Below are 17,419 nucleotides of genomic sequence, written 5' to 3' on the forward strand. Positions count from 1 at the left end.
AGCCTCAAAAGGTTCAAATTTAAAAAGATTATTTAAAAACCTTAAATGATTTTCAAAAATTGTTAGGAGATATTAATTGGATTCGGCCCACCTTAGGAATTCCTACTTATGCTATGTCTAATCTCTTCTCAATATTGAGGGGAGATTCCAACTTACACAGTAACAGAGAACTAACACCGAGGCCATAAAAGAGTTAAAAGTAATTGAAGAAAAAAATTCAACAAGCCCAGGTCAGTAAGATTGACTCAGACTTGCCTTTACAATTCATTGTGTTCCCTACTTCACACTCCCCAATGGGGGTTATTGTTCAAAATAATGATTTAGTTTAATGGTCTTTTTTTTTGCCACATAATACCATAAAAACACTCACAGTATATTTAGATCAGATGGCAATTCTAATTGGACAGGCTCGTCACGAATTGTTAAACTTTGTGGCACTGAGCCCAATAAGATTATAATTCCAATAAATAAAAATCAGGTAAAACAGGCATTTATTAACTCAGTTACATGGCAAGTTAATTTAAGAGAATTTGTTGAATGTATTGATAATCATTATCCTAAAAATAAAATTTTCCAGTTCTTAAAATTAACTACATGGGTTCTTCCAAAAATTCCTTGTGATGCTCCCTTGGAAGGAGCTGTGACTGTTTTTACTGGTGGGTCTAGTAAACATAAAAAAGCGACAGTCTGGTGGAGACCACATAATCCAATCACTCGATCTGAATTTACTAACATTCAAAAAGCTAAGTTTATTCTGTTTAATTATTAAAGAACTTTTACAGCCTTAAGTTCGCTCTGGAGCCCAGTCTGTGTGTTCTTTTTCTTCAACTTCAGCAATTGCTAAACCAAGGTACACATCCTATTTTTATTACACACATTCGAGCCCACAGCTCTCTGCCTGGCCCATTGGCTTACGGCAATAATCAAGCAGACCTTCAGGTTATGACATCACTGCTTGACCAAGTCACCCAATCACATCAATTTTCCCACCAAAATTGAAAAACTTATCTAAATAATTTCAACTTACACAGAGGCTGGCTAAGCAAATTATCCTACAATGCCCAGATTACCAGCTCACAAGCACGTCCCCTCCTTCAACAGGTGTTAACCCTAGAGGATTAGAATCTAATCCATTTTGGCAAACAGATGTTAAACACATCCCTAAATTTTGGAAACTAAGATATGTACATATATCCATTGTTACCAACATTCATCTAATTATTACACATTAAAAAAATAAAAGAAAAAAGTAAAGAAAAAAGACTAAAAGAGACAAAAATCAAAACAAGATGCAAAAAAAAAAAAAAAAAAGACTGTGAAAAAAACGAAGTAGAGGCCGGGAGCGGTGGCTCACGCCTGTAATCCCAGCACTCTGGGAGGCCGAGGCGGGTGGATCACGAGGTCAGGAGATCGAGACCACGGTGAAACCCCGTCTCTACTAAAAGTACAAAAAATTAGCCGGGCGCGGTGGCGGGCGCCTGTAGTCCCAGCTACTCAGGAGGCTGAGGCAGGGGAATGGCGTGAACCCGGGAGGCAGAGCTTGCAGTGAGCCGAGATCGCGCCACTGCACTCCAGCCTGGGCAACACAGCGAGACTCCATCTCAAAAAAAAAAAAAAGTAGAAAAAGGGAAAAAAAATTGGCTGGGCGCGGCGGCTCATGCCTGTAATACCAGCACTTTGGGAGCCCAAGGCGGGCAGATCATGAGGTCAGAAGATCGAGATCATCCTGGCTAACATGGTGAAACCCCCGTCTCTACCAAAAATACAAAAAATTAGCCAGGCATGGTGGCAGGCGCCTGTAGTCCCATCTACTTGGGAGGCTGAGCCAGGAGAATGGCGTGAACCCACGACGCAGAGGTTGCAGTGAGCCGAGATCGTGCCACTGCACTCCAGACTGGGCGACAGAGCGAGACTCCATCTCAAAACAAACAAAAAAAAATTAAGAAAGTTATAAAAATGTACCTTTAGTAAAAAAAAAGTTATAAAACAAAAATTTAAGACATGTTAAAAATTGTCTGTGAAAGTCGTGAAAAATGTTATTAAAAAATTTATGCAAAAAAGGTTGTATAATTTTTGTTTCAAAGGTCTAAGCAGGCCGGGCGCAGTGGCTGACGCCTGTAATCCCAGCACTTTGGGAGGCCGAGGCAGGCGGATCACGAGGTCATGAGATCGAGACCATCCCGGCTAACACGGTGAAACCCCGTCTCTATTAAAATACAAAAAAAAATTAGCCAGACGTGGTGGCGGGCGCCTGCAGTCCCAGTTACTAGGGAGGCTGAGGCAGGAGAATGGCGTGAACCCGGGAGGCGGAGCTTGCAGTGAGCCGAGATCGCGCCACTGCACTCCAGCCTGGGCGACAGAGTGAGACTCCATCTCAAAAAAAAAAAAAATTAAAAAATAAAAATAAAGGTCTAAGCAAGTTTTAAAATGATAATTGTAAAAAATTATGTGTGTAAACACATTTGCTAAAGTTAAAAAGGTATCATCCACTTTTTCTATAGACTAAACATTAAAATAAAACACAAGTTTTTCTGTTTTTTTATTTTTATTTTTTTTTGAGACAGAGTAGCTGGGACTACAGGCGCCCGCCACCATGCCCAACTACATTTTTTTGTATTTTTAGTAGAGACGGGTTTCACCGTGTTAGCCAGGATGGTCTCGATCTCCTGACCTCGTGATCTGCCCGCCTCGGCCTCCCAAAGTGCTGGGATTACAGGTGTGAGCCACTGCGCCCAGCCCACGAGTTTTTCTTAAAACACTAACCTGCTCTTTAAAGATTGTAAAAAGTCTCTTAGCGCAGGCACCACCCCTAAAATTTCTAGTATCAGCCTAAAGACTATGTCCTCATCAAAGGATGAAAAGAAGAAAAAAAAATTCAAGCCAGCCTAAAAAAGACTCTACAGAAATTGCAGCCTCAACAATGTGACTTCCACAAACAACACAGGCCCCAGACATTATGCTGAAAAAACAGAAGACTAAGCCAAATAATTTATTCATTTTTAATTATCTCATTTTGCCTACTACCTATACCTGCTACACTCTATTAAGCTCATATCTTAAATCTGCCTTTCTTCTGCCCTGTTACTTTAAAAAACACCCCCTTCTCAGCTTCTAATAACATAACTGCTTGGCTAAAATAAATTAACATACCCCGAGTGGGGTTCCTCATTAATAACATATAGTGAACTAAGATGCCAAGTAACACTACAGGTCACTTTTTGACTGGAAAAAAATGTTGCTAATTATACTCAGGTTTGTCTTCTGTTATTTACTAATGCTAGGATGCAAAGCTGAAATAAGAGCAGTGAACTCCTCACCTGAAAAACCTGTGGCTACAACAGACCGAAATTATACCTATTGGGCAGATGTCCCATTTCCATCTTTAATTAGGCCTGTCACTTGGTTGGAACCCCCGGTTGAGGTTTATGTTAATGATAGTGTTTGGATACCTAAGCCTACAGATACTCATAGGCCCTCTCACACAAAAGAGAAAAAAATGTTAATAAATGTGTCCATAGGTTATTAGTTCCCCGCTCTTTGCCTAGGGCTGGCTGTCAGTTGCCTAAAAGGCTACTGACAACATTGGCTAGTTAAAATTCCAGGTCATAATCAAAGACCAGTATCCTATCATTTATTGTCTGGATAGAGCCTGGATCATTCACAGAGTTTGGTTCAATTGAAACAGTTTAAGCCCCCAAAAAAGAGGTGTCAACAACCTCCACAATGGTCAAAAGATTTAGAAATATTAATTTAAAAGAATTGCAATTATTTAAAATAATTCCTATGCAATCGTCGTTAGTTGGTCCCCTAAGGGGACCTTTACAGTTAATTGTACCAATCAAAATAATAGATGCAAAACAAAACTAAAACAAATTCTATACTGTCAAAGAAACGACACTACTTACACTAAAAATCGTGCTCATTTTCCCATAATTTGGACCAATTTTAGTATGGCTGGCCCACATCCAAAATGATTAATCCAGTAATAGGCCCTAAACATCCCAAATTATAAAAGTTAATAATGGCCCAATCTCATATTCAGGTTTAAAAAGAAAAATATTAACTTGATAGAGAAGGTAAGAGACTTCAATTTGTGTATCAGTTTTCTTCCAACCGAACGGTGCCCATTCAGAGTTGTGTCAAGCCTCCTTTTATGTTGATGATCAAAAATATTAATATTCAACCTACTTCTCAAACTATTATTTCTCAAAACTGTCACCTTTTCACCTGTATTGATTCCACATTTGGTGTGAAGCCATCTGTGTTGCTGATGAGGGCTATAGAAGAAGTTTGGTTACCGGTTTCCCTCAATAGACGTTAGGAAGCCTCTCCTTCCATTCATATTGTCACAAAAATGTTGAGGAGAGTTTACCAAAACAAAAAGATTTATTTTTACCCTTACAGCAGTAATTATGGGCCTTATTGCAGTCACAGCTACTGCTGCGGCTGGTGAAATTGCTTTACACTCCTCTGTTCAAACTACAAAATATATAAATAATTGACAAAAAAATTCCTCAAAATAGTGGAATTCTCAGACCTGGATAGACCAACAATTGACAAATCAAATAAATGATCTTAGACAGACTGTTATTTAGATGGAAGATCATATAATGAGCTTAGAGCATCGATTACAAATACAATGTGATTAAAATACTTCTAATTTCTACATAACTCCCTGTTCGTATAATACTACTAAATATCATTTAAAAAAAGTTAGACGTCATCTAGAAAAAAAGAAATAAAAGTTTAACATTAGATTGTAGGGTCCAGCCCTACAGGGCCTGTGGGTTTTTTCTTCGTGTGCGGAGATGAGAGATCGTAGAAAAATAAAGACACGAGACAAAGAGATAGAAGAAAAGACAGCTGGGCCCAGGGGACCACTACCCCCAACGAGCAGAGTGTGGAAGTGGCCCCAAACACAGCGAGAGAGAAATCCTCATTGGGTGCCAAATGTAGGGTCCAGTCCTACAGGGCCTGTGGGTTTTCTCTTCGTGTGCAGAGATGAGAGATAGTAGAAAAATAAAGACACGAGACAAAGAGATAGAAGAAAAGACAGCTGGGCCCAGGGGACCACTACCACTGATGCGCAGAGTCCATTAGTGGCCCCAAATGCCTGGACGCACTGCTATTTATTGTATACAAGACAAGGGGGCAGGGTAAGGAGTGTGAGTCATCTCAAATGATTGATAAGGTCAAGCAAGTCACGTGTCCATGTGACAGGGGGCCTTTCCCTTTGTGGTAGCCAAAGCAGAGAGGGAGGACAGCATACATCAGCATTTCTTCTATGCACTTATCAGAGATTGATCAAAGACTTTAATACTTTCACTAATTCTGCTACTGCTATCTTCTAAGAACTTAAAAGAAGGAGCCAGGTGTACAGGCAGAACATGAAAGTGGACAAGGAGTGTGACCTTTGAAGCACAGCACCCCAGGGAGACGGCTAAGCCTCCGGATGACTGTGGGCAGGCCTGGCTAATGTCAGGCCTCCAACAAGAGCTGGTGGAGCAGAGTGTTCTCTAACTCCCCCAAGGAAAGAGAGATTCCCTTTCCCAGTCTGCTAAGTAACAGGTGCCTTCCAAGGCACTAACACTACTGCTAGACCAAGGTCTGCTAAGTAACAGGTGCCTTCCCAGGCACTGGCACTACTGCTAGACCAAGGAGCCCTCAAGCGGCCCTTAACTGGGTGTGACAGAGGGCTCACACTCTCGTCTTCTGGTCACTTCTCACAATGTCCCTTCAGCTCCTAACTCTGTACGGCCTGGTTTTTCTTTGGTAATAATAATAATACAAAGATTAATACTAAAAACTAATGATTAATAATATCCATTATAATCACCTCTGTATTCTATTTCTAATACAACTTTTTCTTATCGTAATTATTTTCTTTATTATACTGGAAGAGGTTGTGCCTTCAGTCTCTTGCCTCAGCACCTGGGTGGCTTTCTGCCCACATTAGATATGGCCAAATTAAAAGACCAGGTTTTTAAAGCATCTCAGGCTCATTTAACTCTCCTGCCTGGGACTGACATTCTCACTGAAGCTACTGATGGACTTTCAGACATAAACCCTCTTAAATGGATTAAGACCATTAGAGGATCAACTATTGCAAATTTTGCTTTCATGTGTATCTGTTTATACTGTTTGCTTTTAGTCTACAAATACAGAAGACACCTCTAGAGAGAGACCAGACACCACGAACAAGCCTTAATAACAATGGTGGTTTTTAAAAAAAGTGGGGCATATTGGGAAAAAGGCTTGTGGGGTGCCTGCATAAGCTGGCCATAAAAATATGAGACAATAAGTTGTGGAAAGCCACAAGAGGCCTCTGAAGAGGAAAGCCTTCTTATCGCCATTATGTTCCCATGCTCTGAGTGCAACCTGCTCTCTTATCTATAAACACTGTGTTCAAGAAGAAAGACACTCCTTTGAAGCATTGGAATGTAGACAGACGTGCAGGCTCCTAGTTAAGCCCGCTCCCACTAGCTACACTCCGATAAGTTATAGATACGATGTTTGGGCACAAAGGAGATTCATTTAAACCGCTATTACTATAGATTATGCCTATAACACACTGCCTCCCTTTCACCGTTTCGCCCTAAACGTCTGCTTCTTAGATGTAAGTGATTGTACTCAATAAATAGTGTGGAGACTGGAGCTTGGTGCCTTTTGCAGCCTCCATTTTGCAATTGGCCCCCTGGCCCCCACTCTTTATACACTTTAAACCTGTCTCTTCTCATTCCTTCATCACCACAAAGACTTTAACTACCCTATGGGTGGTGTTGAGGCTGGTCCCCAACAAAGATCTCTCTCCACTTAGAACGCTTTGGAGGGGCTTCTCTCAGCTCTCCAGTCCTGGCACTTGGCAGCAGAAATACAAAGTGCCCTAGATTGATTTCTCTTAGTTTTGTGGCTGTGCTCACCAACTTCAAAAGACTTTGCACCTGAGGATGCCTCAGTGGATATTCCTCTCCACTTTCCAGCCTGCCCATTCACCTTCTTTTGGGATGCTCTCCTCTAGCAGAGACAACTGGCAGTGGTTTTTTGGCTACTTGGAATTCTGTGCTTGGGTCAAGTAGGCCCACAGGCAAATCTTAAAAATCTTTTGGAGTTTTGATGGCTTTTTCCCTCATTTAGTATTCAAGGGTTTCTCTTCCTCTGCTTGTCTGCCCATCTGCCAGGAACAAGGGCAGCTAGAAACCTCTTTTCTCATATGAAGACCTCTTTCTAGGTGGAATTTGATTAGATTCCTTTGTATCAATTCCCTGGTGGGTTCAGAAAATCTACTATTTTGTAGCTTATGCTCTTGCTTTAGTTATTAAATAGAGAGAAACAGACTCTTGCAATTTTCTACAACTTAACCAGAAATGGAATTCAGTGGGGTGTATTTTTAAATACATTTCCTGATTTCTGTGCCAAAATGCCTTTTGTCATGTCTTGAAACTATTTCCTTTAAGATACATAGCAACAGCCTAGCCACTCTCACTTAGAAAACTAACAGTTTGAGGGTCCACTTCATGCCAGGTGCTTTGCATGTTGTTTTAGGTAAACTTTAAATCACACCTCATTGATCCAATGGATATTGAGATAGCCATTATTGTTCTTATATTTAAGTTATGCAAAGTCACAAATAATGTCAACATGATGACACAAAAACATCAAGAAGTGAAATGGCTAACTACCTACAAGTGCATTCCTAAGCTTTACTTACACTTCTAGATGAATCCGCTGGTCACATGAAGAGTGACAGGATGTCACATAAGCGTTTGTTTACATTTCAGAAAGTTACCTTTAATAGTGTCCATTGATTACACAGATGTTTACTGAGAACGTGACATGATCCAGTCTAGTCTGTTTTTTTTTTTCTGGAGAGAGAGTCTCGCTCTGTCGCCCAGGGTGGAATGCAGTGGCACGATCTCAGCTAACTGCAACCTCCGCCTCCCAGGTTCAAGCAATTCTCCTGCCTTGGCCTCTGGAGTAGCTGGGACTACAGGCGCATGCCGCCACACCTACCTAATATTTTGTATTTTAGTAGAGATGGCATTTCACCGTGTTGTCCAGGCTGTTCTCGAACTCCTGAACTCAGGCAATCTGCCGGCCTCAGCCTCCCACAGTGGTAGGATTACAGGCGTGAGCTACCGCGCCCGGCTGATCCAGTCTATTCTTTACTGTGGTCATAATGGCCCCCAAACCACACGTGGTCTCTCCTCCACTCTTCCAGACCTCAAAATCCAGAGCACTCATGACTTCTTAGTAATTGCTTAAGTATCCAGATGGTCTTCTCCACCTAGGGAGTGTCTTTATTTTACCTTACGAAAGATCTTCTTGCCCGGGCGCTGTGGCTCATGACTGTAATCTCAGCACTTTGGGAGGCCACCACGGACAGATCACTTCAGGTCAGGAGTTCAAGACCAACCTGACCAACATGGTGAAACCCCTTCTCTTCTAAAAATACAAAAATTAGCCAGGTGTGATGTGCCACGCCTGTAGTTCCAGCTACTGGAGAGGCTGAGGTGGGAGAATTGCTCGAACCCAGAAGGCAGGTGGAGGCTGCAGTGAGCAGAGATCACACCACTTCACTCCAGCCTGGACAACAGATTGACACTCCGTCAAAAAAAAAAAAAAAAAAAAGACAGGTGCAGTGGCTTATGCCTGTAATCCCAACACTTTGGGAGGCCGAGGTGGGCAGATCACGAGGTCAGGAGATCAGGACCATCCTGGCTAGCATGGTGAAACCCCATCTCTACTAAAAATACAAAAAATTAAATGGGCGTGGTGGCATGCACCTGTAATCCCAGCTACTCAGGAGGCTGAGGTAAGAGAATTGCTTGAACCTGGGAGGTGGAGGTTGCAGTGAGCCAAGATCACACCACTGCACTCCAGCCTGGACGACAGAGCGAGACTCTGTCTCTGAAAAAAAAAGAAAAAAGAAAAGAAAAGTAATGTCTTGGCTGGGCACAGTGGCTCACACCTGTAATACCAGCACTTTGGGAGGCTGAGGCGGGTGGATCACCTGAGGTCAAGGGTTCCTGACCAGCATGTTGAAACCCCCTCTCTACTGAAAATACAAAAATTAGCTGGGCGTGGTGATGTGCACCTGTAATCCCAGATACTTGGGGGGCTGAGGCAGGAGAATCACTTGAACCCAGGAGGCAGAGGTTGCAGTGAGCCGAGATCACACCATTCCACTCCAGCCTGGGCAACAAGAGTGAAACTCCGTCTCAAAAAAAAAAAAAAAAAAAAGAAAAAGAAAAAGAAAAAAGAAACGTCTCATCATATGTTTTCCGCATTCTCTAGTTGGTTCATATGTTTTATTACTGTTGAGCTCTGAGAAGTGCTTTATACAGTATATTCTAGATACTAGTCTTTTACTGAATATGTTGTTTGCAAATATTTTCTCCTATCTGTAGCATGTCTTTTCTTACTATTATTAGACTCTCCAGCAGAGCAAAATGTTTTTTATTTTGATGGAATCTCATTTGTAAGTTTTTCTTTTTATGGGTCATGTTCTTCGTATCAAATCTAAGAACTCTGCCTAGCTCTAGATCCTGAAGATTTTCTCCCATGGTTTCTTCTCCTTTTTTTTTTTTTTTTTGTAAAATTTTTCTTGTATTACATTTTACATTTAAGTATGTGATGCATTTTTATGTATTATTTGTATAAAAAGATTTCAGTCAAGATTTATTTTATACTTATTTATTATTTATTATTTATTTATTTATTTGAGATGGAGTTTCACTCTTGTTGCCCAGGCTGGAGTGCAATGGCGTGATATTGGCTCACCACAACCTCTGCCTCCTGGGTTCAAGTGATTCTCCTGCTTCTGCCTCCTGAGTAACTGGGATTACAGGTGTACACCACCACACGCAGCTAAGTTTTTGTATTTTTAGTAGAGACCAGGTTTCTCCATGTTGGTCAGGCTGGTCTTGAACTCCCGACCTCAGGTGATCCGCCTGCCTCAGCCTCCCAAAGTGTTAGGATTACAGGCGTGAGCCACCACGCCCAGCAAGCTTTATTTTTGTTCCTATGTTTGTCCAATTGATACAATAAGTACAATGTTAGTGTGAACCCCAAAAATCTGAGACAGGTCTCAGTTAATTTAGAAAATTTATTTTGCCAACATTCAGGATGCACACCCATGTCACAGTCTCATGAAGTCCTGATGACATGTGCCCAAGGTAGTCAGAGTACAGTTTGGTTTTATCCATTTTAGGGAGACATGAGACATCAGTCAACATATGTAAGATGAACATTGGTTCGGTCTGGAAAGGTGGGACAACTCCAAGCTGGGGGAGAGGGCTTCCAGGTCATAGGTAGATAAGAGATAAATGGACCGGGCGCAGTGGCTCACGCCTGCAATCCCAGCAGTTTGGGAGGCCGAGGCGGGCAGATTACCTGAGGTCGGGAGTTCGAGACCAGCCTGGCCAACATGGAGAAACCCCGTCTCTACTGAAAATACAAAATTAACCGTGCGTGATGGCGCATGCCTGTAATCCCAACTACTCGGGAGGCTGAGGTAGGAGAATCGCTTGAACCTGGGAGGCAGAGGTTGCGATGAGCCGAGATCGCGCCATTGCACTCCAGCCTGGGCAACAAGAGTGAAATTCCGTCTCAAAAAAAAAAAAAAAAAAAAAAAAGAGATAAATGGTTGCATTTATTTGAGTTTCTAATTAGCCTCTCCAAAGGAAGCAATCAGATATGCATTTATCTCAGTGAGCAGAGGGGTGGCTTTGAATAGAATGGGAGGCAGGTTTTCCCTAAGCAGTTCCCTTTTCCCTTTAGCTTAGTGATTTTGGGAGCCCAAGATATTTTCCTTTCACATTTGCTATAGAGTTTTTATAAAGATGCTGTTTATCAAATTGAGGAAGTTCATGTATTCCTATATTTTTGAGAATTTTTCTTTTAATTAAGAATTGGTATTGAATTTTTCTCCTCCTCAATTAATATAATGATGTGATTTTCTTCCTTTGGTGTGACTATGGTACATTAATTACGTTGACTAATTTTCAAATGTTGAACAACCCTAGCATTCTTTTTTTTTTTTTTTTAGACGGAGTCTCGCTCTGTCATCCAGGCTAGAGTTCAAAGGCGAGATCTTTCCTCACTGCAACCTCAGCTTCCCAGGTTGAAGTGATTCTCGTACCTCAGCCTCCAGAGTAGCTGGAATTACAGGTACATGCCACCATGCCCGGCTAATGTTTTGCATTTTTAGTAGAAACAGGGTTTCCCAGCGTGGGCCAGGCTGGTCATAGAACTCTTGGCCTCAAGTTATACTCCTGCCTTGGCCTCCCAGACCTCTGAAAGTGCTGGGATTACAAGTGTGAGCAACAACGCCTGGCCATGAACCACCCCTGCATTCTACTTGGTGATTATCTTGGTTTGCTAGGGCTACCATAGATGGGTGGACTTAAACAATGGAAATGTATTTTCTCGCAGCTGAGCCTAGAAATCCAAGAGCAAGGTGTCAGCCGGTTTGATTCCTTTTGAGGTAGCTCTCCTTGACTTGCAGAAGGCTGCCTTCTCGTTGTGTCCTCCCATGATTAACCACTCAGTCTGTGTGTTGCCTGTGTCCTAATCTCTTTTTTTTTTTTTTTTTTTGGAGACTGAGTGTCGCTCTGTCGCCCAGGCTGGAGTGCAGTGGCGCAATCTCGGCTCACTGCAACCTCTGCCTCCCGCTCAGCCTCCTACCTCCTGTCTCAGCCTCTGGAGTAGCTGGGATTACAGGCGTGCGCTAATTTTGTCAGGCCTGGCTGAATCTTGTATTTTTTTTTTTAAAGTAGAGACAGGGTTTCGCCATTTTGGCCAGGCTGGTCTCGAACTACTGACCTCAGGTAGTCTGCCCGCCTCGGCCTTCCAAAGCGCTAGGATTACAGGCATGAGCCACTGCGCCCGGCCCCTAATCTCTTCTTATAAAGACACCAGTAATATTGTATTAGAGCTCATCCATATTCCCTCATTTTACTTTAATAACTTCTTTAAAGATCTTATCTCCACATATAGTCACATTCTAAGGAACTGGGAGTTAGGACTTCAGAATATACATTTTGGGAGAACACAATTCAGCCAGTAACAGTCATAGTGTATAATTCTTTTTCTCTATTACTGTATTCTATTTGATAATATTGTGTTAAAAATTGTTGTATCTGTGTTGATGAGATGTATTGGTCTGCAGTTTTCTTTTTTGTGCTGTCTTTGTCAGCCTTTATTTATTTATTTTTTTTTTTGAGACGGAGTCTCTCTCTGTCACTCAGGCTGGAGTGCAGTGGCGCGATCTTGGCTCACTGCAAGCTCCGCCTCCTGCGTTCACACCATTCTCCTACCTCAGCCTCCCAAGTAGCTGGGACTACAGGCGCCCACCACCAAGCCCGGCTGATTTTTTTGTATTTTTATTAGAGAAGGGGTTTCACCATGTTAGCCAGAATGGTCTCCATCTCCTGACCTCGTGACCGGCCGCCTCGGCCTCCCAAAGTGCTCGGATTACAGGCGTGACCCACCGCGCCTGGCCTATTTTTATTTTTTTGAGACAGAGTTTCGCTCGTGTTGCCCAGGCTGGAGTGCAATGGAAAGATCTCGGCTCGCTGCAACCTCCATTTCCTGGGTTCAAGCGATTCTCCTGCTCAGCCTCCCGAGGAGCTGGGATTAAAGGTGTCCGCCACCATGCCCAGCTAATTTTTGTATATTTAGCAGAGACGGGGTTTATCCATGTTGGCCAGGCTGGTCTCGAACTCCTAACCGCAGGTTATCAGCCCGCCTCGCCCTCCCAAAGTGCTGGCATTACAGGCGCGAGCCACCTAGCCTGGCCTTAAACAAGTTCTTATAAAAAGAGAGAGGAAAAGTCTCAGGATTCATACTCTTGGGATGTAAATAAATGTCTCCAGAGTGGAAGATAAGATAAGCATCTCCGTGTTTATAAGCCTTAAAATGTCTCCATGGTTCCAGGAGAGAGAAATTGTATTATCCTTCAAATGAGATAACACTTTTGAAATGTGAGAAGCAAATTGGTCTAGGGAAACCAGAACATTCACTAATGTGTCAATTTCCCTTGCCCAGAAAGCCAAACCATGCAGAACATGAAAATATTCACTTCCTGACAACACCTTTCAAAAAGAGAGATTTAAGGTAGTCTGATGTCTCATTCTATTTTCACTAATTCTTTAAATATGAAGACTTTTTCTTTTCTTCCTTTTTTTTTTTCCAGATAGGGTCTTATTCTGTCACCCAGGCTGGAGTGCAGTGGAGTGATCTTGGCTCACTGCAACCTCCATCTCCCAGGTTTAAGTGCTCTTTCCTCCTCAGCCTCCCAAGTAGCTGGGACTACAGGAGTGCTCCACCACACTCAGCTAATTTTTTGTAGAGATAGGGTTTCACCATGTGGCCCAGGCTGGTGTTAAACTCCTGAGCTCAAACGATCTGCCGGCCTCGACTTCCAAAGCATGCTGGGATTATAGGTGTAAGCCACCATGCTCAGCCTTGAGGACATATTTTCAAATGTATTTTACATTTTACATTTGCCCAGTTTTCCAATTTTTAGGCAAAACATTTATCAAACAAAAGATGGCATCTTAAGCAGTTTTTTCTTTCTTATTTTATTGGTCCTTAAGGCTGATTACTCCTTTTGTGAGCTATTTCTGAAGACAGTTATTTGTCAGAAGACTGTGGGGATTTTTCTCTTATACTTATTCATTTATACAATCCAGAAATTAGCAGGATCAAAACTAGTGGAAACACATAGACACTTACAGCTTTTTATTTTAAGGTCAAAGTACTTACAACATTTTAATTTTAATTTTAATTTTTTGAGATGGAGTCTCACTCTGTTGCCTAGGCTGGAGTGCAGTGTCATAATCTTAGCTCACTGCAACCTCCACCTCCCAGGTTCAAGCAATTCTTTTGCCTCAGCCTCCTGAGTAGCTGGGATTACAGGCATCTACCACCACATCCAGCTAATTTTTGTATTTTAAGTAGAGACGAGGTTTCATCATGCTGGCCAGCCAGGCTGATCTTGAACTCCTGACCTCAGGTGATCCTGACCTCAGCCTCCCAAATTGCTGGGATTACAGGCGTGAGCCACCGTGCCCGGCCTTAAAACATTTTTAATAAGCCCACAGAGTCATTTAGCAAAGGAAGCCCTCTCTTCCTTCACCCTGCAAAGTTAGTATACAGCTGCCAGAAAGAAAGACGGCTAAACTTCATCCTCTGCAAGCTATCTGTTTTTTAAACATTATCCTTATGGCCTAAGCAAGGGAGAAAAACAACATCTTTTCTCACCAAGTTCATGGTTGAGGCCTCTATAACAAAATACAGATTAAACAAGAGAAAAGCATACAAGTGTATTTAACATAAGTTTTGTGTGATATGAGAGATTAGAAATGAAGACCTAAAGAAACAGGGAAACATTTGTAGTTTTATGATAGGTTGACGAAGAGAAGATAGTTATGCAGAAGTATAATTGTACAAAGAGGGTGTGATGTAAGGATAATAAACTGGGGGAATTTAGCAAGGCTTACTTGTTCAGGTTCTTCTGTGTGTCCCTGTGTCTTCAGAGAAAAACATGTTCCTTTCCTCCAGTTATAGGAAGGGCACCTCTGGAATGAAGATCTCCTGACCTGCTTTAGGGGAGAAGGGCTACGGAAAAGTGAGAGTGACCTACTTGCTTCTGTGGTTTTGTCAAATGTCAAGATGTCATATCTCGGGGTAGCATGTTCTGAACCCCATCATCTGAATTATCTTATTTAGTTATTTACTTGGTGGTTGCAAGAAAGCTCCCCAAAACAGGAACTCTGTTTTATTCATAACTATATTTCCAGAGCTTTTTGCCACAAATTCCTATGTAGTGTTTGCATTTCTGATCATTTGCTTGAATTACCTCTACTATTGTTTATTCCAAAACTACTCCTTTGGCTTCTGTGATATCAGTTGTCCTGACTTTCTTTCTATTCCTCTGATACTTGTCATAGTCTTCTTCATAGGACCCTCTTCTCATAAAACTGCAGGATCGAAACTCTTTTTTTTTTTTTTTTGAGACAGCGTCTTGCTCTGTCACCCAGGCTAAAGAGTGTAGTGGTGCGATCTCGGCTCATTGCAACCTCTGCCCCTCAGGTTCATGCGATTCTCCTGCCTCAGCATCCTGAGTAGCTAGGATTACAGGCACGCACCATGACGCTTGGCTGATTTTTTGTATTTTTAGTAGAGACAGGGTTTCACCATGTTGGTCAGGCTGGTCTCCAACTCCTGGCCTCAGGTAATCCACCCACCTGGGCCTCCCAAAGTGCTGGGATTACAGGCGTGAGCCAAGGCACCCGGCTGAAACTCCTTTTAAACCACTTAGATTGGAATGCTGCTGTTGAAATTGAATTGGGTGATCTTTACTATCTCTTGAAGAGCTACTTTTAAAAAATAGTAACAGTTGTATTAATCAGGGTTCTCCAGAGAAACAGAACCAATAGGAGGTGTTTATATACAGAAAGATATTTATTTTAAGGCATAGGTTCACACAACTGTGGAGGTTGACAAAGATTATTTGTTTGGTCAAACTTTAGTCAGGCTCCTGAACTGTCTCCAGGGCCCATCTGTGTTCTTCCTTGTAAAACCAGTTTTAGCAAGAACCCTGATAAATCAGTTTAACAAGAATCCCCTACCCTTGATATCTGCTCCCCATCGATAGCTGATCAGGTTCCTCATCCTCCACCATCCCCCAGGTAAGGTCTGATGGCCCTGGCCTGTCTTCAGCAAGAATCCTGTTAGGTCTGTTCAGCCAGAATCCCCTTACCCCTGATGCATCCTCTTAGTAATTTTTCATCCACTGACCACCCACCTCCCCGATCCTTGGCTATAAATTCCCACTTGTCCATGCAGTATTCAGAGTTGAGCCTAATCTCTTCTCTACTGCAAGACTCCTTTGTAGACCCTATTACCTACCATGGTGGTCCTGAATAAAGTCTCTCTTACCATGATTTAATAAGTGTCCTTAACCGAAGAGCCTCAGATCGCAGCCCGCTGCCACCTGCGTCCTGGGCTAAGAGGCAGCATCAAGGATAAGGGGGATTCCGGCTAAACAGACTTAACAGGATTCTTGTTACCTGCCCGAGGTCCTTGTCAGTTCTTAAGGACAGGGGCTTTGCATTATCCTCCAGCACTCTCCCACCCACTGCAACATTCCCCTCTCACCATGCAGGTGGTAAGTAAATTTTGGTTGAAAATATTTATCCAGCAAGAGATAAATTGCCGGGCTAATGTCACTGCCGGACGCCCGGGTAGTCGCCACTTGGTTTAAAGGCGGAGCTGTTCTTGCATTTCAAAGAAATCCAGATTCCGAAAGTAAGTAACAACCATGCCCGTGGCCCGGTTCCTTTCTCTTACACTCTTCCAAGGACCCCTTTTAGACCTAGAGGAAACCCCGCAGAAGTGATAGGGAGAGGGGGAAAGCTCTTTTACAGTGACGAAACCACGTGGCTGCGAGAGCTTCTCAGGGAGAGCTCCTGTTTTCAAAGTCTGGCAAATTTATCAGTTTGATTTTTCTTAAACATTTATATTTTTATGGAGTAGAAAATCTACCAAACGAGTAAAGAATGTTTCCGCCCGGTTTCAAACCGGGGACCTTTCGCGTGTGAGGCGAACGTGATAACCACTCCACTACGGAAACAACTGTGGGAAAGGGTTACCCACATCCCCCCCGCCCCCATCCCCACCCCGCCGCTTAACTAAGAGGGCTTTGCCTGAAGGGCCTGGACTGCCTTATACGTCTGTTTAGAAAATGATCGTTGTGGTGCAGTTCTCTCCTTTTACTGTTTTCGAAAACAAAAGCAATTCATAACCAAGCTTCCCCAGGGCTCCGATTCCCGCACAAATTTCAAACATGGAAAGCTAGAACGGAATGCTAGAGAATTTTATTTCAAGACCTCCCTATGCTGTCTATGCACGTTTCTTTATCTGCAAAACCCGCCCCGATAGTCATATCTTGGTGACTTTTGGGAAAACCATGAAGGAGCGACCTGAGACCAGGAGATGATTGGAGGCCATCAGCACTTTCTGCCATAGCTGCTCTCATCATTTTGTTTGCAGTCAAATAACTAGAAGTAGTCATGGCTTCTGGGAAATATAGGGAAGCAGATGAAACATGCAAAGAACACCACCAACTCTGCTACAGAAAGCAAATGCAAAAAGATACAGTCTTTGCCCCCAAGGAAATCAGAGTCTAGTAATGTCTTCCTTATAAGATCATGATGATATATTTTTTCTATTGTCTTATTGCCCAAAGGTATAGCCATTGAAGACAAGAATCAAAACAAGATTATAGTTCATCTAACTTTTGAATCTTATGCTCTTTCTAGCACAATTGTACTGGACACATTATATTAAGGCAAAATATTTTAAGTCATCTTGGACTTGTAGCCTCTACAACTGTGAGAAAAGTAATTTTTGT

General features: G+C 42.4%; 1 non-coding gene across 1 annotated transcript; it reads right to left on the minus strand.

The window, feature by feature from the left end:
- Window positions 1–16,566: 16,566 nt before the first annotated feature.
- Window positions 16,567–16,639, minus strand: TRNAV-CAC (transfer RNA valine (anticodon CAC)). The gene has a single exon. It is a non-coding gene; the product is annotated as a tRNA-Val (tRNA).
- Between the last annotated feature and the right edge of the window lie 780 nt (window positions 16,640–17,419).

This window comes from Pan paniscus, chromosome 5 (assembly GCF_029289425.2).
Source record: "Pan paniscus chromosome 5, NHGRI_mPanPan1-v2.0_pri, whole genome shotgun sequence".
In the NCBI taxonomy this organism is placed as follows: domain Eukaryota; kingdom Metazoa; phylum Chordata; class Mammalia; order Primates; family Hominidae; genus Pan; species Pan paniscus.